The sequence below is a fragment of the Pristiophorus japonicus genome, chromosome 9, assembly GCF_044704955.1.
Source record: "Pristiophorus japonicus isolate sPriJap1 chromosome 9, sPriJap1.hap1, whole genome shotgun sequence".
Taxonomy (NCBI): domain Eukaryota; kingdom Metazoa; phylum Chordata; class Chondrichthyes; family Pristiophoridae; genus Pristiophorus; species Pristiophorus japonicus.
The window spans coordinates 213,692,407-213,715,167 of NC_091985.1; the positions used below are offsets into that span (position 1 = coordinate 213,692,407).

The 22,761-nt window shown below is 44.1% G+C and overlaps 1 pseudogene; it reads right to left on the reverse strand.

Moving 5' to 3' along the window:
* The window catches only part of LOC139274114 (zinc finger protein 585A-like), a 452,513-nt pseudogene that overhangs the window by 325,420 nt on the left and 104,332 nt on the right, over positions 1 to 22,761 (reverse strand).

The window sequence follows — 22,761 nt, forward strand, 5'->3', positions numbered from 1 at the left end:
CCACTATAAACATCCCCCCCCTCCCAATGTTTTCTGCCCCTTGCTGTTTCTTAGCTCCACCCAAACTGATCCTACTTCTTGATTTTCCGAGCTCAGATCCTTTCCCTCTGCTGTCTTTAGCCCATCCTTTATTATCAGGGTTGCGCCCTCTCCTTTTTCATTTTGCCATTTCTACCAAAAGTTCGGTATTCTGGAATATTTAGTTCCCAACCATGGTCACGTTGCAACCATGTCTCCATAATGGCTATTAGATCAAACCTATTAATTTCTATCTGTGCTATTAATTCATCTATTTTATTGTGAATATTTCATGCATTCAGATATAGTGCCTTTAGCTTAGACTTTCTTCTATTTTTCCTTAATGTCTCCTCAGTCAGTAATGCCCTATTACCTTTGTTACTCTCTCTGTCCCTTCCTGACCCATTCTGCTTATTTTTACCCAAAATTCTGCTCTGCTCTAGAGCCTTGACATGTCTCTTCTCTTGTTGCTTTTTCTCTGTATCTAAACCGTACTGTACTTTCCTGGATCTCCCCACCCTGCCTTAATTATTTTAAAGCCCTGTTTACTGCCCTAGTTATTCGATTCGCCAGGACACTGGTTCCTGCCCAGTTCAAGTGGAGCCCATCACAAGGAAAGAGCTCCCTCTTTGCCCAGTGCTGGTTCCAGTGTGCGTAAAGCAAAACACCTGCCTCCCACATAACCATTTGAGCCACACATTTAACATTCTAATCTGCTTATCCCTGTAACAATTGGTGTGGGGCTCAGGTAACAATCCAGAGATTATTACCTTTGAGGTTCAGCTTTTTCATTTGGACCCCAACTCCTCCATCTCTTTCAGCAGAAACTCATTCCTAGTCCTACCTACGTCGTTGGTTCCTACATGGTCGACAACAACTGGATCCTCCCCTTCCCATTCCAAGTTCTGACCCCGATCTGTCCCGGGGAGGGGGCAGAGTGTGCTGTCCCTGTGGGGGGCAGTATGTTCAGTGTCTGACCTGAGCTGCCCCAGGGAGGGGGGCAGTGTGTGATGTCCCTGTGGGGGGCAGTATGTTCAGTGTCTGACCCTGAGCTGCCCCAGGGAGGGGGCAGTGTGTGATGTCCCTGTGGGGTGCAGTATGTTCAGTGTCTGACCCTGAGCTGCCCCAGCGAGGAAGTAGTGAGTGATGTCCTTGTGGGATGCAATATGTTCAGTGTCTGACCCTGAGCTGCCCCAGGGAGGGGGCAGTGTGTGATGTCCCTGTGGGGGGCAGTATGTTCAGTGTCTGACCCTGAGCTGCCCCAGGGAGGGGGCAGTGTGTGATGTCCCTGTGGGATGCAGTATGTTCAGTGTCTGACCTGCGGCTGCCCCAGGGAGGGGGCAGCGTGTGATGTCCCTGTGGGGTGCAGTATGTTCAGTGTCTGACCCTGGGCTGCCCCAGCGAGGAAGTAGTGAGTGATGTCCTTGTGGGATGCAGTATGTTCAGTGTCTGACCTGCGGCTGCCCCAGGGAGGGGGCAGTGCGTCAGGTCCCTGTGGGATGAGTGAGTTCAGTGTCTGACCCTGAGTTGCCCACATTCCTCATGCTCTCGGGGGCAGTCACTCTCCGCACAGTCGGAGTTAGTTGGAGAAACAGCATCATCTACTGGACACCGGCGGTATTTCAAGGAACATCATGTCTGGCTCCATCCCAGAGAAAACCAAAACCAACCCGCAGATTCAATTCATTTTATTATCAATTGTTAACAAAGTTTAGCTCCATTTGTTGCAACTTCCAGTATTTGAAGGAATCTCTTTAAAAAGAGTTAAGTATGGATGCAAACACAATCAGCATTATTTTTATCTGACCCTTTTCCCGTTTATTAAATGGTCAAATATCCAGAATATTAAACTCCAGCCCAGTTCGGGGTCATCAATATCAGCAGAAAGAAACCACAACTATCAGAATGGACATGATTCAGTTTGGGATAACAGCAGAATCCAAACCCTGCAATCACTTGTGAACTCGCTGGTGTCTTAGCAGGTAGGATGACCGAACGTATTCTTTCCCACACACGGAGCAGGTGAACAGCTTCTCCCTAGTATGAACTCGCTGGTGTACCATTAGATGGGATGACCGAGCGAATCCCTCCCCACACAAAGAGCAGGTGATCGGGCTCTTCCCAGAGTGAATTCGCTGGTGAGTTAGAAGGTTGGAATAACAAGTGAATCCCTCCCCACACACAGGGCAGGTGTACGGTCTCAACCCGGTGTGAATTCGCTGGTGTGTCAACATGTCGCTTGACCGAGTGAATCGATCCCCACACATGGAGCAGATGAACAGCCTCTTCGCAGTGTGACTTTTTTCCCAGTTCAGATGGGGATCTGAATCTCTTCCCACAGTCCCCACATTCCCCGGTTTCTTCATGGTGTGGTTGTCCTTGTGTCGCTCCAGGTTGATCAGTTGAAGCCTCGTCCACACACAGAACACGTATATGGTTTCTCCCCGCTGTGAAAGGTGAGATGTTTTTTCAGGCTGTGTAACTGGTTAAAGCTCTTTCCACAGGCAGTGCACTGGAACACTCCCCCTCGGGTGAGTGTGTCTCCGTGCTTTTCCACTCACACTGATGTTTGAAATCTGTTCCCACAAACATTTCTCCTTCCACATTCAAAGGCCGATGATATTCAGGTCCTGAGGAATCGAGTGACTCTGTCAGATCTTGATCTGATGTTTGGTTTGAGTTTCCCGTTTGCAAATCCTGCCCTTCTGATACCCCGGAAAAGGAGTTTACAAAAATCATTACTGTAAGTACAGGACAGAAATTAAGAACAAACAATTCTAGATTTCATGGAACATTCTTGCCTCCCGTGTTCCTCCAAAGCTCTAAATCCCCATCCCATACACTCTCCATCCTCCCTGTCCTGAAATTCAAACACATCGAATGTCTGAAGACAGCTTATCCTCCGCACCCAGTTTTCACCACCAACTCTGGCTGGGTTCAGTTCTACACTCACTGGTTCCCCTCTCTCTCCTCCCCTCCCCTGAAGGTGCTGACTCTGGCTGGGTTCTGTTCCACACTCACTGGTGCCCCTCCTTCTCCTCCCCTGAAGGTGCTGACTCTGGCTGGGTTCAGTTCTACACTCACTGGTGCCTCTCCCTCTCCCTCTCCCTCTCCCTCTCCCTCTCCCTCTCCCTCTCCCTCTCCCTCTCCCTCTCCCTCTCCCTCTCCCTCTCCCTCTCCCTCTCCCTCTCCCTCTCCCTCTCCCTCTCCCTCTCCCTCAAAGTGCTGATTCTGTCTGGGTTCAGTTCTACACTCACTGGTTCCCCTCCCTCTCCTCCGCTGAAGGTGCTGACTCTGGCTGGGTTCAGTTCTACACTCATTGGTGCCCCTCGCTCTCCTCCCCTGAAGGTGCTGACTCTGGCTGGGTTCACTGGGACCCTGAAGCCCTGCCCACACATTGCTCTTTTGCAAAGATGGCCACACATGGGTGCTAAAGCTCCATGAATCTCGATGGCAGCGCACAAACCTGTAGCTTTCCTTTATTAATAATATATTTTATTTATATAGCACCTTTAATTTAGTACAATGTCCCAAGGTGCTTCACAACAGTGTTACAAGACGAATTAGCCCAACATCTGTTGCAGGACATTTGGAAAAGCATAATTCAGTCAAGCAGAGTCAGCATGGTTTTATGAAAGGGAAATCATGTTTGACTAATTTGCTGGAGTTCTTTGAGGATGTAATGGGCAGGGTGGGAAAAGGGGGAACCAGTGAATGTGGTGTATTTGGATTTCTGGATGGCATTCGATAAGGTGCCGCATAAAAGGTTACTGCACAAGTTGAAAGTTCACGGGTTGAGGATATTATATTACCATGGATAGAGGATTGGTTAACTAATAGAAAACAGAGAGTCGGGATAAATGGATCAATTTCCAGTTGACAAACATTAACTAGTGCCACAGGGATTGGTGCTGGGGCCTCAACTATTTACAATCTATACTAATGATTTGGATGAAGGGACGGAGTGTAATGTAACCAAGTTTGCTGATGATTAAAAGATGGGTGGGAAAGCAAGTTGTGAGGACACACAGAATCTGAAAAATGATACAGAAAGGCTAAGTAAGTGGGCAGGAATTTGGCAGATGGAGTATAATGTGGGAAAATGTGAGGTTGTCCAATTTGGCAGAAAAAATAAAAAAGCAAATTTTTATTTAAATGGAGAAAAATTGCAAAGTACTGCAGTACCGAGGGACCTGGACATCCTTGTGCATGAAACACAAAAAGTTAGTACGCAGGTACAGCAAGTAATCAGGAAGGCAAATGGAATGTTGGCCTTTATTGCAAGGGGGATAGAGTATAAAAGCAGAGAAGTCCTGCTACAACTGGACAGGGTATTGGTGATGCCAAACCTAGAGTACTGCATACAGTTTTAGTCTCCTTATTTAAGAAAGGATATACTTGCGTTGGAGGCTGTTCAGAGAAGGTTCACTAGGTTGATTCCGGAGATGAGGGGGTTGATGATGATTATGAAGGGCCTATACTCATTGGAGTTCAGAAGAATGAGAGCTGATCTTATTGAAACATAAGATAATGAGGGGGCTTGACAAGGTGGATGCAATGAGGATATTTCCACTCATAGGGTGAATCTAGAACTAGGTGACATAGTTTCAGAATAAGGGGTTGCCCATTTAAAACTGAGGTGAGGGGTTGTAAATCTGTGGAATTCTCTGTCCAGAGAGTTGTGGTGGCTGGGTCATTAAATATATTTAAGGCAGAGATAGACAGTATTTTGAGTGATAAGGGAATAAAGGGTTATGAAGGGCGGGCAAGGAAGTGGAGATGAGTCCATGATCAGACCAGCCATGTTCTTATTAAATAACGGAGCAGGCTTGAGGGGCCAAATGGCATGCTCCTGCTCCTATTTCTTATGTTCTTATGTTCTCATTATACTGTACCAGATCTAAGATAGCCTGCTCCCTGGTCGGTTCCACAATGTACCGTCTATGGAAACTATCCCAGATACACGCTATGCTCAAGGCTACCATGGCCTATTTGGTTTGTTCAATTAATATGAGGATTAAAATTGCCCATGATTATTCCCATTTATTTTTTACAAGCCTCCATTATTTCTTGATTTATACTCCATCCAACAGTGTAGTTACTGTTAGGGGGCCTATAGACTATGCCTACCAGTGAGCGTAGTATTTATTTTGTATCGGTCAGTCTTTGGTTAGCAAGTGTGGCTTTTCCTTTATACCTGTAAGTTTATGGTATGGAAGAGAGGTTTTCACTCTGTACATGTCAATTACTGGTAAGTGAGTGTGGGTTTCATTCTGTATCTGAAATTCTCTGGTATGTGAGTGTTGGATTTACACAGTCCCTGTCATTTTCTGATATGTGAGTGTGGGTTTTACCTGTGCCTGTCTGTTTCTGATATTTGTGTGTGGGTATTACTCTATCTCTCAGTCTATGGTATGTGAGTGTGAATTTTACTCTGTATATATCAGTTTTTGTTGTGTAAGTGTGGATTTTACTCTATACTTGTCAGTCTCTGGTATGTTAGTTTGCGATTCCTCTTTGCCACTGGACAAAGACCTAGCTCGGTCAAGCCCATGTGGTGGCTGGTGTGCAACGGTCACCACATGTTAAAAAAATCCACGCACAGGCATCTTCCACCCTTCAAGATGTAGATTGGGATCTGGAATATTAGGTCCTTCACTGAAAAAACTGTGAACTCATCCCTTTTTGGCGTGGAAGCAAGTCATCCTCATTTCGAGGGACTGCCTATGATGATGAATTTGCGATGTCTCTATCCCAGTCAGTTTCTGTTATGTGAATGCGAGCTGTATTCTGTACCTATCAGTTTCTGAAATGTGAGTGTGCATTTTACTCTGTCCATGACTGTTTCTACTCTGTCATTGTGGGTTTTCCTCCAGCACTGTCAACTTTTGGTATTTGAGTGTTGATTTTCTTTGTGAGTGCGGTTTTACTCTTTGTTTTTCAGTGTTTGATATGTGAGTGTGGGTTGTAATCTGTATCTGTCAGTTACTGGTGTGTGTGTGAGATTTTCACACTCTACCTTTCAGTCTCTGGTATATGTGTGGATTGTATCTGTAAATTTCAATCTCTGGTAGGTGAGTGTGGGTTTTACTCTTGGTCAGTTTCAGGTAATATGGGCTTTTGTCTGTACCTCTCTGTTTCTGGTATTTGAGTGGAGCTTCATTCTGCACCTTTCAGTTTCCCTGATGTGAGTGTGGGTTTTACTCTGTACCTGTCAGCTTCTGGTATGCGAGTGTGGGTTTTATTCTGTGTTTCCCAGTTTCTGGTATGCGAGTGTGGGTTTTGTCCTGTACCTGATATTTATATGCTAGAAACTATAAGTTGATATTGTTGTTTCATTCTGCACCTTTCAGTATCTCTTGTGTGAGTGTGGATTTTACTCTGTACCTGTCAGCTTGTGTTATATGAGTAAGTGTTTTAATCAATACAATACCTCCCAGTTTCTGGTAAGGGAGTGCGTATTTCAGTCTGTATCTATCACTCTCGAGGATGTATGTGTGAGTTTTATTCTTTATCTGTCAGTCTCTGGGATTTGAGTGTGGGTATTTCTGTGTATCTGTCAGTTTCTGGTATATGGGTTTGGGTATTATCTGTATGTGTCAATCTCGGTAACATGAATGTGTATTTTTGTCTGTATCTTTCACTCTCTGGGATGTTAGTGTGCGTTTTATTCTTTATCTGTCACTCACTTTTATGTGTGTGTGGATTTTACTCTACAGCTGTCATTCTCTGGGATGTGAGTGTGATCTTCACTCTGTATCTATTAGTCTTTGGTGTGAGTGTGGGTTTTACTCTGTATCTGTCAGTCTATGGTATGTGAGTATGGGTTTTACTCTGTATCTGTTAGTCTATGGTATGCGAGTGTGGGATTCACTCTGTATCTGTCAGTCTATGGTATGTGAGTGTGGGTTTTACTCTTTATCTGTCAATCTATGGTATGAGAGTGTGGGTTTTATTCTGTATCCATCAGTCTATGGTATGTGAGTGTGGGTTTTACTCTGTATCAATCAGTCTATGGTATGTGAGTGTGGGTATTAATCTGTGAATGTCAGTCTCTGGGATGTGCATGTGGGTTTTATTCAAGTATGAATGTGGATTTCACTGTCAGTCTCTTGTGTGTGAGTGTGGCACTTTTTAGCTGTACCTGTCTGTTTCTGTTATGAGTGGGGTTATATTCTCTATGTCACAGTTTCTGTTATGTGAGTGTGCAGTCTACCTGTCTGTCACTGGTATGTGAATGTGTGTATGTTTTCTGTACCTATCAGTTGCTATTATATGAATGTTGATTTCATTCTGTGCCTTTAAGTGTCTGGTACAGATGTGGTATTGTGGGTTTGACATTGAATCAGACAGTCACTTTCAGGTGAGTGCTGATTTTACTCTCTATCTGTCACTCTTTGGTATGTGTTTTATTCTGTATCTGTCCGTCTCTGGGAAGTGAGTGTGGGTTTTATTCTGTATCTGTGTTTCTGATATTTGAGTAAGGGTTTTAATCAGAACCTGTAAGTTTTTTGTTATGAGTGTTATTTTCAGTCTGTATCTATCAGTCTCTGGAACGTGAGTGTGGGTATTACTCTGGATCTATCGGTCTTTGGAATGTGAGTGTGGGTATTACTCTGTAACTATCAGTCTCTGGAATGCGAGTGTGGGTATTACTCTGTATCTATCAGTCTCTGGAATGTAAGTGTGGGTATTACTCTGTATCTATCGGTCTCGGGAATGCAAAAGTGTTTTTTTTCCGTACTTGTCAGTTTCTGGTGAGTGACTGGAGTTCACTCTCCAACTATCTGTCTCTGGTATGCGAATGTGAGTATTTGTCTGTAGCTGTAAGGGCCTGGTTTGGGAGTGTGAGTTTCACGGTCAGTCAATCTCAGGTACTGGAAGTGATTATGATTCTCTCTCAAGCTGTCATTCAATGTGTCTGAGTGTATGAATCATTATGTTTCTCTCAGTCTCTGGTACTGTTTGTGAGTGTGGGATTGATTATGTATCTGTTAGACTGGTGATGTGTGAGTGTGGGATTGATTATGTATCTGTTAGACTGGTGATGTGTGTGAGTGTGGGATTGATTATTTATCTGTTAGACTGGTGATGTGCGTGTGTGAGATTGATTATGTATCTGTTAGATTGGTGATGTGAGAGTGTGGGATTGATTATGTATCTGTTAGACTGGTGATGTGAGAGTGTGGGATTGATTATGTATCTGTTAGACTGGTGATGTGAGAGTGTGGGATTGATTATGTATCTGTTAGACTGGTGATGTGTGAGAGTGTGGGATTGATTATGTATCTGTTAGACTGGTGATGTGTGAGAGTGTGGGATTGATTATGTATCTGTTAGATTGGTGATGTGTGAGTGTGGGATTGATTATGTATCTGTTAGACTGGTGATGTGTGAGTGTTGGATTGATTATGTATCTGTTAGACTGGTGATGTGTGTGAGTGTGGGATTGATTATTTATCTTTTAGACTGGTGATGTGCGTGTGTGAGATTGATTATGTATCTGTTAGACTGGTGATGTGTGAGAGTGTGGGATTGATTATGTATCTGTTAGACTGGTGATGTGTGAGAGTGTGGGATTGATTATGTATCTGTTAGACTGGTGATGTGCGAGTGTGAGATTCATTATATAATTGACAGTCTCTTGTACTGAGCTATTCTTGCTCTGTGTTACTGTTGGATTTGGTTCCTTCTCCACCTGCTGAAGGCGGATGATAGCTTGCGATTATCGATGACTGTCTCAGGAGAAGGTTTGGTTCAGTCCATTACCTCCATTTCTCTGCTTTTGTATGTTAGCTGTTGGGTTTGAGAGTCAGTGTACAGACACCAGTGTGGATTGACACTGTGTCAGTGTCTATCTGTTTGTGTGCATGAGTAAGGGAGTGAAATTGGATCTGCCTTTCAATGCGATATGATTGGACTTTGAAATAACATATTATTGTACTGCTCCAAGTGACTGTGGGGTTCATAATGTAACTCTGCAAATTCGGATCACTGTGGGACTGACAGCTTCTGCTGCCCGTGACAATATGATTGAGGTCAGTTCTGTGTCTCTGCGCTCTGTGAGTGATAATGTACTTACTGTGTGTGAGAAGGAGCTGCCTGCACTGTTCCTTGTGTTCCGGGTTGAGGAAAGATCAAATTTATTCCGGCTTGGTGAAGTATTTTGCTCTGAGAATAATAATAGGAGAACACTATTAGTTATGATATGGACAGGTGATGGAGAGAATATAAAAAGATTTATAATTAATGTGTTTGTTTATAATAAAGTAAAGTATCTGGAGAGAGGAATCTGTGTCATCTGACCTCACTGCAGTACAGTGGCACTCAGATTCACCACACCAGGTGTGTAGGATGGTTCTATAGTAAGTTATCAGCATCCAGACACAACCCAAACCCAGCACTGGTCCATGAATGGGAACACCCGATTGGCACTGTCCAGGTTTATATCTCCCACTCCCATGGAACTACCTGTAAAATTCTGAATTGCTTCCTGGAATATAACCACAGGTACCTGGGCTGTACAACAATTGTTCTCAGTCTATTGGAACCGAGTTGCGGACCTGTGTCATTAACAGAATGTCCCAGTTACCCGATGTATCGGAGGGAGCGACAATGTATCTCTCGATCATCAGCAACACTGTTCTGAGAATTCAATGCACCAAAACAAAATAACCCATTTTTGAAGTGTCTCCTGTCACACTCCTCTCCTGATGGCTGCAATAGATGCACTTGTGAAACTCCTCACATCCTCACTCTCAGGCTGTGTTTTCACTGTTCACTGTCCAAGAACAACAGACACTGAGATTGGAACTGAATCAGGAACATTTATTACTGATTTGGAGAAAGAAAGTAGCAATGATTTGAAAGAGCGAGGTGATTTACTTTCACTGTTACCTTACACTGTCCACACACAGCCCGAAAATGGCCTCTCCCTTCCCCCATTCACTCCATGTTCCAGAACTAGTTCCTGCTCCACTCTGCCTCTTACAGACAGCCCCCGACTAAAGCTGAACTTACCCCGACTCAAAGCCCATCTGTGGACACAGTCCCAATGTGATGAGCTGCTGTAAGGAGGCTGCTGTTTGCTCCCTTACTCGGGCCCGGGGTATCTCCGCTCCCTGATGTGTTCAACGATCATCAGCCGAGCACAGAGGAAACGGCAGCTGCTGACAGAGCTGGGGGAGGGGAGCTCGCATAGGCCCTTCCCGTCGGTTTAAGCACTGTGTGGGGAGGGGAGGAGCAGCATATATTTAGCACATGCTCAGACCATCTTTTTGTCTCAAATTAAATTAGCAAAAATGGGATTGTTTCACAAGTTGCTTTTATCACTAATTAAATGGGCCACATTGAGAACATGTTAGTTATCATCCGAATTACTGAAAAAACGATTGTGTGAGCCTGACACTGGGGTAAGAGTGCCTAAACTGTTTTACTCATTCCATCAGTCTCTGGTGTGTGAGTGTTTCGCTGTCAGTTTCTAATAGGCAGGTATGGGTTTTACTTGCATATTATTGTTCAGATACATGGATGTGGGTTTCATACTGTACCTGTCAGTTTCTGCTATGTGAATGTGGGATTTATTCTGTAACTCTCTGTTTCTGGTATTTGAGTGTGTGTTTTATTCTGTACCTGTCAGTTTTTGTGAAGTGATTGTGAGATTTATTCTGCACCTGTCAATCTCTGCTACGTAAGTTGGGACTTATTGTGTACCTGTCAAGTTTTGACATGTGAGTATGGGTTTTATTCTGTATGATAACAACATAAGAAATAGAAACAAGAGTAGGCGATATGGCCCCTCGCGCCTGCTCCGCCATTCAATAAGATCATGGCTGATCTGATCATGGACTCAGCTCCACTATCCCGCCCGCTCCCCATAACCCCTCATCATTTAAGAAACTGTCTATTTCTGTCTTAAACTTATTCAATGTCCCAGCTTCCACAGCTCTCTGAGGCAGCGAATTCCTCAGATTTACAACCCTGAGAGAAGAAATTCTCCTCATCTCAGTTTTAAATGGGTGGCCCTTATTGTAAGATCATGCCCTCTAGCTCGAGTCTCCCCCATCAGTTGAAACATCCTCTCTGCATCCACCTTGTCAAGCCCCCTCATAATCTTATACGTTTCGATAAGATCACCTCTCATTCTTCTGAACTCCAATGAGTAGAGGCCCAACCTACTCAACCTTTCCTCATAAGTCAACCCTCTTATCCCTGGAATCAACCTAGTGAGCCTTCTCTGAACTGCCTCTAAAGCAAGTATATCCTTTTGTAAATATGGAAACCAAAACTGCATGCAGTATTCCAGGTGTGGCCTCACCAAAACCTTGTATAGCTGTAGCAAGACTTCCCTGCTTTGATACTCCATCCCCTTTGTAATAAAGGCCAAGATACCATTGGCCTTCCTGATCACTTGCTGCACCTGCATACTATCCTTTTGTGTTTCATGCACAAGTACCCCCAGGTCCCGCTGTACTGTGGCACTTTGCAATATTTCTCCATTTAAATAATAACTTTCTCTTTGATTTTTTTCTGCCAAAGTGTATAACCTCACACTTTCCAACATTATACTCCATCTGCCAAATTTTTTCCCACTCACTTAGCATGTCTATGTCTTTTTGCAGATTTTGTGTGTCCTCCTCACACATTGCTTTTCCTCCCATCTTTGTATCATCAGCAAACTTGGCTATGTTACACTCAGTCCCTTCTTCCAAGTCATTAGTATAGATTGTAAATAGTTGGAGTCCCAGCACTGATCCCTGTGGCATCCCACTAGTTAATGGTTGCCAACCAGAGAATGAACCATTTATCCCGATTCTCTGTTCTCTGTTAGTTAGCCAATCCTCTATCCATGCTAATATATTACCCCCAACCCCATGAACTTTTATCTTGTGCAGTAACCTTTTATGTGGCACCTTGTCAAATGCCTTCTGAGAGTCCAAATACACCACATCCACTGCTTCCCCTTTATCCACCCTGTTCGTTACATCCTCAAAGAAATCCAGCAAATTTGTCAAAAAACGGGATGAGGTCCTACAAGACGAATTTAGGGAGCTCGGAGCTAAATTAAAAGTAGGACCTCAAAAGTATTCATCTCAGGATTGCTACCAGTGCCACGTGCAAGTCAAAGTAGGAATCGCAGGATAGCTCAGATGAATATGTGGCTTGAGGAGTGGTGCAGAAGGGAGGGATTCAAATTCCTGGGACTTTGAAACCGGTTCTGGGGGAGGTGGAACCAGTACAAACCGGATGGTCTGCACCTGGGCAGGATCTGAACCAATGTCCTAGGGGGCGTGCTTGCTAGTGCTGTTGGGGAGGAGTTAAACTAATATGGCAGCAGGATGGGAACCTATGCAGAGAGATGGAGGGAAGTAGAATGGGGACAGAAGCAAAAGATAGAAAGAAGAAAAGTAAAAGTGGAGGGCAGAGAAACCCAAGGCAAAAAGCAAAAAGGGCCAAATTACAGCAAAATTCTAAAGGGACAAAGAGTGTTAAAAAGACAAGCCTGAAGGCTCTGTGCCTCAATGCGAGGAGTATTCGGAATAAGGTGGACGAATTAACTGCGCAGATAGCAATTAACGGATATGATGTAATTGGCATCACGGAGACATGGCTCCAGGGTGACCAAGGCTGGGAACTCAACATCCAAGGGTATTCAACATTTAGGAAGAATAGACAGAAAGAAAAAGGAGGTGGGGTGGCAGTGCTGGTTAAAGAGGAAATTAATGCAATAGTAAGGAAGGACATTAGCCTGGATGATGTGGCATCGGTATGGGTGGAGCTGCGGAATACCAATGGGCAGAAAACACTAGTTGTGAGTTGTGTACAGACCACCAAACAGTAGTAGTGAGATTGGGGACAGCATCAAACAAGAAATTATGGATGCGTGCAATAAAGATACAGCAGTTATCATGGGCGACTTTAATCTACATATTGATTGGGCTAACCAAACTGGTAGCAATGCGGTGGAGGAGGATGTCCTGGAGTGTATTGGGGATGGTTTTCTAGACCAATGTCGAGAAATCAACTAGAGGGCTGGCCATCATAGACTGGGTGATGTGTAATGAGAAAGGGCTAATTAACAATCTTGTTGTGCGAGGCCCTTTGGGGAAGAGTGACTATAATATGGTAGAATTCTTCATTAAGATGGAGAGTGACACAGTTAATTCAGAGATTAGGGTCCTGAACTTAAGGAAAGGTAACTTTGATGGTATGAGACATGAATTGGCTAGAATAGACTGGCGAGTAATACTTAAAGGGTTGACGGTGGATAGGCAATGGCAAACATTTAAAGATCACATGGATGAACTTCAACATCCCTGTCTGGAGTAAAAATAAAACAGGGAAGGTGGTTCAACACTGGCTAACAAGGTAAATTAAGGATAGTGTTGAATCCAAGAAAGAGGCATATAAATTGGCCAGAAAAAGCAGCAAACTGAGGACTGGGAGAATTTTGTAATACAGCAGAGGAGGACAAAGGGTTTAATTAGGATGGGAAAAAGAGTATGAGAGGAAGCTTGCTGGGAACGTGAAAACTGACCGCAAAAGCTTCTATAGATATGTGAAAAGAAAAAGATTAGTGAAAACAAACGTAGGTCCCTTGTAGTCAGATTCGGGTCAATTTATAATGGGGAACAAAGAAATGGCGGACGAGTTAAACAAGTACTTTGGTTCTGTCTTCACGAAGGAAGACACAAATAACCTTCCGGAAATACTAGGGGACCGAGGGTCTAGTGAGAAGGAGGAACTGAAGGAAATCCTTATTAGGCGGGAAATGGTGTTAGGGAAATTGATGGGATTGAAGGCCGATAAATCCCTGGGCCCTGATAGTCTTCATCCCAGAGTACTTAAGGAAGTAGCCCTAGAAATAGTGGATGCATTGGTGATCATTTTCCAACAGTCTATCGACTCTGGATAAGTTCCTTTGAACTGGAGGGTAGCTAATGTAACACCACTGTTTAAAAAAGGAGGGAGAGAGAAAATGGATAATTATAGATTGGTTAGCCTGACATCAGAAGTGGGGAAAATGTTGGAATAAATTATTAAAGATGAAATAGCAGCACATTTGGAAAGCAGTGTTGGGATCAGCCCAAGTCAGCAGGGATTTATGAAAGGGAAATCATGCTTGACAAATCTTCTAGAATTTTTTTAGGATGTAACTGGTAGAGTCGACAAGGGAGAACCAGTGGATGTGGTGTATTTGGACTTTCAAAAGGCTTTTGACAAGGTCCCACACAAGAGATTGGTGTGCAAAATTAAAGCACATGGTATTGGGGGTAATGTACTGACGTGGATAGAGAACTGGTTGGCAGACAGGAAGCAGAGAGTCGGAATAAACGGGTCCTTTTCAGAATGGCAGGCAGTGACTAGTGGGATACCGCAGGGCTCAGTGCTGGGACCCCAGCTATTTACAATATACATTAATGATTTGGATGAGGGAATTGAGTGTAATATCGCCAAGTTTGCAGATAACACTAAGCTGGGTGGCAGTGTGAGCTGTGAGGAGGACGCTAAAAGGCTGCAGGGTGACTTGGACAGGTTAGGTGAGTGGGCAAAGGCGAGGCAGATGCAGTATAATGTGGATAAATGTGAGGTTATCCACTTTGGTGGCAAAAACACAAAGGCAGAATATTATCTGAATAGCAGCAGATTAGGAAAAAGGGAGGTGCAGCGAGACCTGGGTGTCATGGTACATCAGTCATTGAAATTTGGCATGCAGGTACAGCAGGTGGTGAAGAAGGCAAATGGTATGTTGGCCTTCATAGCTAGGGGATTTGAGTATAGGAGCAGGGAGGTCTTACTGCAGTTCTACAGAGCCTTAGTGAGGCCTCACCTGGAATATTGTGTTCAGTTTTGGTCTCCTAATCTGAGGAAGGACGTTTTTGCTATTGAGGAAGTGCAGCGACGATTCACCAGACTGCTTCCCGGGATGGCAGGACTGACATATGACGAGGGACTGGATCGACTCGGACTGTATTCACTGGAATTTAGAAGGATGAGAGGGGATCTCGAACATTTTAAATTCTGACGGGACTGGACAGGTTGGACACAGGAAGAATGTTCCCGATGTTGGGGAAGTCCAGAACCAGGGGACATAGTCTAAGGAGAAGGGCTAAGCCATTTAGGACTGAAAGGAGCAGAAACTTCTTCACTCAGAGAGTTGTTAAGCTGTGGAATTCCCTACCGCAGAGAGTTGTTGATGCCAGTTCATTGGATATATTCAAGGGAGAGTTAGATAAGGCCCTTGCGGCTAAAGGGATCAAGGGGTATAGAGAGAAAGCAGGAAAGCGGTACTGAGGTGAATGATCAGCCATGATCTTATTGAATGGTGGTGCAGGCTCGAAGGGCCGAATGGCCTACTCCTGCACCTATTTTCTATGTTTCTATGACTTCCCCTTCATTATTCCATGCTGACTCTGCCTGACCGAATTTTGCTTATCCAAATGTCCTGCTACTGCTTCTTTAATAATGGACTCCAACATTTTCCCCAACCACAGATGTTAGGCTAACTGGTTCATTGTTTCTTGCTTTTTGTCTGCTTCCTTTTTGAAATAGGGGCGTTACATTTTCAGTTTTCCAATCTGCTGGGACCTCCGCAGAATCCAGGGAATTATGGTAAATTACAACCAATGCATCCATTATCCCTGCCGCTACTTCTCTTCAGACCCTCGGATGCAAGACATCAGGTCCAGGGGATTTATCTGCCTTTAATCCCATTACCTTACTGAGTACCATCTCCTCCCCACTATAGCCACTTGACTATCCACTGTTGGAATATTGTTAGTGCCCTCTACCATAAAGACTGATACAAAATATTTGTTCAGAGTTTCTGCCATCTCCATGTGCCCCATTACTAATTCCCCGGTCTCGTCCTCTAAGGGACCAACATTTACCTTAACCACTCTTTTCCTTTTTATATACCTATAGAAACTCTTGCTGTCTGTTTTTATATTTTGTGCTAGTTTACTTTCATAGTCTATCTTCCCTTTCTTAATCATTTTTTTAGTCATTCTTCGCTGGCTTTTAAAAGCTTCCCAGTCTTCTGTCCTCCCACTAGTTTTGGCCACTTTGTACGCCCTTGTTTTTAGTTGGATACTGTCCTTCATTTCTGTCAGTCGGTCAGTTTCTGGTATGTGTGTGTGGGTTTTATTCTGTATCTGTCGGTTTCTGGTATCTGAGTGTGGTCTTTATCTGTATCTGTCAGTTTCTGTTATGTCAGTGTGTGTTTTATCATGTACTGGTCAGTTTCTGGTAGATGAGTGTGTACGTTAACCTATATCGTCAGCTTCTGGCATGTGAATGTGGATATTGACCAGTATCTGTCAGTTTTTTGGATCAGAGTGTGGATTGCATTCTGTACCTATCAGATTCTGGCATGGGAGTTTCGGATTTAATTGGTACCTGTCAGTTTCTGATATGTGACTTTGGTTTTAATCTGCACTGGTCACTTTCTGATATCTAAGTGTGGATTGCATTCTGTACCTGTCAGTTTCTGGAATCGGGGTGTTGATTGTATTCTGTACCTGTCAGTTTCTGCTATGTGAATGTGGGTTTTATTCTGTACTTGTCAGTTCCTGCTGTGTGAGTGTAGGAATTAATATGTACCTGTCAGTTTCTGGGATGTGATTGTGTTTTTTTTGTACCGGTCAGTTTGTGGTAGATGTGCGGGGTGTCAGTTTCTGGTATCTGAGTGTGGATTTTTACCTTTATATATCAGTTTGTGCAATGTGAATGTGGATTTATTCTGTATCTCTCAATCTGGGGTAAGCGAGTGTGTGTTTCCTCTGTACCTGTTAGTTTCCGGTATATGAGTGTGGGTTTTATTCTGTATCTGTCAGTTTGTGGTATGTGAGTGTGGGTATTATTCTGTATCTGTCAGTTTCTGGTATGTGAGTGTGGGTTTTATTCTGTATCTGTCAGTTTCTGGTATGTGAGTGTGGGTTTTATTCTGTATCTCTCATTCTGGGGTAAGTGAGTGGGTGTTTCCTCTGTACCTGTCAGTTCCTGGTATGCGAGTTGTTTTATCCTACATCTGTGAAATTTACAGATCAGAGACTACCCCAACAGAATAGTTTTTCGCATTATATTGGATGAATGAGATTCAGAAATATTTGGAGTAGAGACGAGCTATTAGTACATGATATAAACCATAGCTGTCAGGGGTACTGTGAGTGAGTGTGCAATTCATTCTATATCTGACAGTCAGGGGTACAGGGAGCGAGTGTGGGATTCACTCTGTATCTGAGTCTGTGGTACAGTGAGTGAGTGTGGGATTCACTCTGTATCTGAGTCTGTGGTACAGTGAGTGAGTGTGGGATTCACTCTGTATCTGAGTCTGTGGTACAGTGAGTGAGTGTGGGATTCACTCTGTATGTGTCAGTCAGGGGTACAGGGAGTGAGTGTGGGATTCATTCTGTATCTATCAGTCAGGGGTACAGGGAGTGAGTGTGGGATTTGCTCTGTATCTATCAGTCAGGGGTACAGGGAGTGAGTGTGGGATTTATTCGGTATCTGTCATAAATGCAAGTGTTTGTTGTTGCTGTAGAAATGAAACTTTTCAGTTACTTACGGTGGTTAACATTTACACAGAAGAAAATGTCAGAAGCAGCCTCGTGGATAACCGTCGGGAAAGTGCTGTTACTGGTGAGATCACGATTTGCTCGATGCAAACTTGGCTAATAACCCTAGAGGTGATGGAAAAGAAAGCAACATTTGGGAACGTTTGAGCGAGATGAGAAAACATAATCAGCGCGAGGAGCCCGATCAGAGAGCTGGCGGGCAAGAAGCATTGAGCTCCTGTTTACTGCCCGATGCTATTTCCAAAACAACGGGGAAGAACAGTCCCTGGATCTTGGAACTTGAGGAGGCCTTTCAGCACATGGAACCTGGAGGAAAATCATCCCTTCGAGCCTTTACATAAGGAACAGGAGGAGGCCATTCAGTCCCTCGAGCCTGTTACATAAGGAACAGGAGGAGACCATTCAGTCCCTCGAGCCTGTTGCATAAGGAACAGGAGGAGACCATTCAGTCCCTCGAGTCTGTTACATAAGGAACAGGAGGAGGCCATTCAGTCCCTTGAGCCTGTTACACTGGAACAGGGGGAGGCCAGTCAGTTCCTCAAGTCTGTTATATTGGAACAGGAGGAAGCCATTCAGTCCTTCGAGTCCGTTACATAAGGAACAGGAGGAGGCCATTCAGTATCTCGAGCCTGTTACATAAGGAACAGGAGGAGGCCATTCAGTCCCTCGAGCCTGTTACATAAGGAACAGGAGGAGGCCATTCAGTCCCTCGAGTCTGTTACACTGGAACAGGGGAGGCCATTCAATCCCTTGAGTCTGTTACATAAGGAACAGGGGGAGGCCATTCAGTCCCTCGAGTCTGTTATATTGGAACAGGAGGAATCCATTCAGTCCTTCGAGTCTGTTACATAAGGAACAGGAGGAGGCCATTCAGTATCTCGAGCCTGTTACATAAGGAACAGGAGGAGGCCATTCAGTCCCTCGAACCTCATACATAATGAACAGGAGGAGGCCATTCAGTCCTTCGAGCCTGTTACATTAGGAACAGGAGGAGGCCATTCAGTCCCTCGAAACTCATACATAATAAACAGGAGGAGGCCATTCAGTCCTTCGAGCCTGTTACATTAGGAACAGGGGGAGGCCATTCAGTCCTTCGAGCCTGTTACATTGGAACAGGAGGAGGCCATTCAGTCCCTCGAACCTGGTGATAGGAAGGGACAATATGTATGAATATAAAGGGGCTGCAGGAGGGGTCAGAACTAAAAATCATGGTTTAAAAACGAGTATTAAAACACTTTACCTAAACACACGCAGCATTCGAAACAAAGTAAATGAGTTGATGGCACAAATCATTACAAATGGGTATGATTTGGTGGCCATCACAGAAACATGGTTGCAGGGTGGCCAAGACTGGGAATTAAACATACAGGTGTATCTGACAATTCAGAAAGATAGACAAGAAGGGAAAGGAGGTGGGGTAGCTCTGTTAATCAAGGATGATATCAGGGCAGTTGTGAGAGACAATATTGGCTCTAATGAACAAAATGTTGAATCATTGTGGGTGGAGATTAGAGATAGTAAGGGGAAAAAGTCACTGGTGGGCGTAGTTTATAGGACCCCAAATAATAACTTCACGGTGGGGCAGACAATAATCAAGGGAATAATGGAGGCATGTGAAAAAGGAACAGCAGTAATCATGAGCGATTTTAACCTACATATCGATTGGTCAAATCAAATCGCACAGGGTAGCCTTGAGGAGGAATTCATAGAATGCATACGGGATTGTTTCTTCGTACAGTATGTTACAGAACCTACAAGGGAGAAAGCTATCTTAGATCTGCTCCTGTGTAATGAGATAGGAATAATAAACGATCTCCTAGTCAAAGATCCTCTCGGATTGAGTGATCACAGTATGGTTGAATTTGTAATACAGATTGAGGGTGAGGAAGTAGTGTCTCAAACGAGCATACTATGCTTAAAAAAGGGGAATACAGTGGGATGAGGGCAGAGTTGGCTAAAGTAGACTGGAAACAAAGACTAAACGGTGGCACAATTGAGGAACAGTGGAGGACTTTTAAGGAGTACTTTCACAGTGCTCAACAAAAATATATTCCAGTGAAAAAGAAGGGCGGTAAGAGAAGGGATAACCAGCCGTGGATAACTAAGGAAATAAAGGAGAGTATCAAGTCAAAAACCAATGCGTATAAGGTGGCCAAGGTTAGTGGGAAACTAGAAGATTGAGAAAATTTTAAACGACAGCAAAGAATGACTAAGAAAGCAATAAAGAAAGGAAAGATAGATTACGAAAGTAAACTTGCGCAAAACATAAAAACAGATAGTAAAAGCTTTTACCGATAGATAAACCGGAAAAGAGTGACTAAAGTAAATGTTGGTCCCTTAGAAGATGAGAAGGGGGATTTAATAATGGGAAATGTGGAAATGGCTGAGACCTTAAACAATTATTTTGCTTCGGTCTTCACAGTGGAAGACACAAAAACCATGCCAAAAATTGCTGGTCACAGGAATGTGGGAAGGGAGGACCTTGAGATAATTACTATCACTAGGGGGGTAGTGCTGGACAGGCTAATGGATCTCAAGGTAGACAAGTCCCCTGGTCCTGATGAAATGCATCCCAGGGTATTAAAAGAGATGGAAGTTATAGCAGATTCATTCATTATAATCTACCAAAATTCTCTGGACTCTGGGGAGGTACCAGCAGATTGGAAAGCAGCTAATGTAACGCCTTTGTTTAAAAAAAAAGAGGGCAGACAAAAGGCAGGTAACTATAGGCTGGTTAGTTTAACATCTGTCTTGAGGAAAATGCTTGAAGCTATCATTAAGGAAGAAATAGTGGGACATCTAGATAGGAATAGTGCAATCAAGCAGACGCAACATGGATTCATGAAGGGGAAATCATGTTTAACTAATTTACTGGAATTCTTTGAGGATATAAAGAGCATGGTGGATAGAGGTGTACCAATGGATGTCGTGTATTTAGATTTCCAAAAGGTATTCGATAAGGTGCCACACAAAAGGTTACTGCAGAAGATAAAGGTATGCGGAGTCAGAGGAAATGTATTAGCATGGATCGAGAATTGGCTGGCTAACAGAAAGCAGAGAGTCGGGATAAATGGGTCCTTTTTGGGTTGGAAATCGGTGGTTAGTGGTGTGCCACAGGGATCGGTGCTGGGACCACAACTGTTTACAATATACATAGATGACCTGGAAGAGGGGACAGAGTGTAGTGTAACAAAATTTGCAGATGACACAAAGATTAGTGGGAAAGCGGGTTGTGTAGAGGACACAGAGAGGCTGCAAAGAGATTTAGATAGGTTAAGCGAATGGGCTAAGGTTTGGCAGATGGAATACAATGTCGGAAAATGTGAGGTCATCCACCTTGGAAAAAAAACAGCAAAAGGGAATATTATTTGCATAGGGAGAAATTACAACATGCTGCGATGCAGAGGGACCGGGGGTCCTTGTGCATGAATCCCAAAAAGTTAGTTTGCAGATGCAGCAGGTAATCAGGAAGGCGAATGGAATGTTGGCCTTCATTGCGAGAGGGATGGAGTACAAAAGCAGGGAGGTCTTGCTGCAACTGTATAGGGTATTGGTGAGGCCGCACCTGGAGTACTGCATGCACTTTTGGTCACCTTACTTAAGGAAGGATATACTAGCTTTGGAGGGGGTACAGAGACGATTCACTAGGCTGATTCCGGAGATGAGGGGGTTACCTTATGATGATAGATTGAGTAGACTGAGTCTTTACTCGTTGACGTTCAGAAGGATGAGTGGTGATCTTATAGAAAGATTTAAAATAATGAAAGGGATAGACAAAATAGAGGCAGAGAGGTTGTTTCCACTGGTCGGGGAGACTAGAACTTGGGGGCATAGCCTCAAAATACAGGGGAGCTAATTTAAAACCGAGTTGAGAAGGAATTTCTTCTCCCAGAGGGTTGTGAATCTGTGGAATTCTCTGCCCAGGGAAACAGTTGAGGCTAGCTCATTGAATGTATTCAAATTACAGATAGATAGATTTTTAACCAATAAGGGAATTAAGGGTTACGGGGAGCGGGCGGGTAAGTGGAGCCGAGTCCACGGCCAGATCAGCCATGATCTTGTTGAGTGGCGGAGCAGGCTCGAGGGGCTAGATGGCCTACTCCTGTTCCTAATTTTTATGTTCTTATGAGCCTGTTATATAAGGAATAGGGGGAGGCCATTCAGTCTCTCGAGTCTGTTACATTGGAACAGGAGGAGGCCATTCAGTCCCTCGAGTCTGTTACATTGGAACAGGAGGAGGCAATTCAGTCCCTCGAGTCTGTTACATAAGGAACAGGAGGAGACCATTCAGTCCCTCGAGCCTGTTACATTGGAACTGGAGGAGGCCCATTCAATTCCTCGTGTCTGTTACATTTGGAACAGGGGGAGGCCATTCATTAGAAGTGGAGGAGGCCCATTCAGTCCTTGGATCCTGTTACACAGGAACAGTAAGCCATTCTGCCCTTCGACTCTGTTACATTAGGAACTGGAGTGGGCCTTTTAGCCCTGGAGTTTGCTTTACAGGAATAGATGGACACCATTCAGCCCCTCAAACCTGTTACAAATGAATAGGCAGCCATTCAGACCCTCAAGTTTGTTGCATAGAAACAGGAGGTGGGCATTCAGAACCACAGCCTTGCTATAAAGGAATTGGTGGAGGCGATGCATCGACTGGATACTGTTACACAGGAATAGAGGAGGCCATCCATCCTCTGGAGCCTTTCACATCTGAACTGGAGTAGGCCATTCAGACTCTCAAGCATGTTATGTAGGAACTGGAGTAGGCCATTCAGCCGACCGACAATGTTATAGGAACTAGAAGAGGCCAATAAGCCAGTCGTACATGTTATATTGCAACTGGAGGAGGCCACTCATCCCATTTAACTTATTACACAGGAACAGGAGGTGGCTGTTCAGCACTGAATGTTGTTAGACAGGAGCAGGATGAGGCTATTCTTCCCCTCGAGCCTGTTACATTGGATCAGGAGGATACCATTCAGCCCTTCCATTCTGTTATATGGGAAGAGGAAATTCAGCCTCTCTAACATTAGAAACACAAGCAGACCACTCAGCCTTTGATTCTGTGACATGGGAACAGCAGGAAGTTTTTCATCCCCTCGTGCTTCTTACATTAGGAACAGGAGAAGACCCTCAGTCCCTTGGGTCTGTTACATCGGAACAGGAGTAG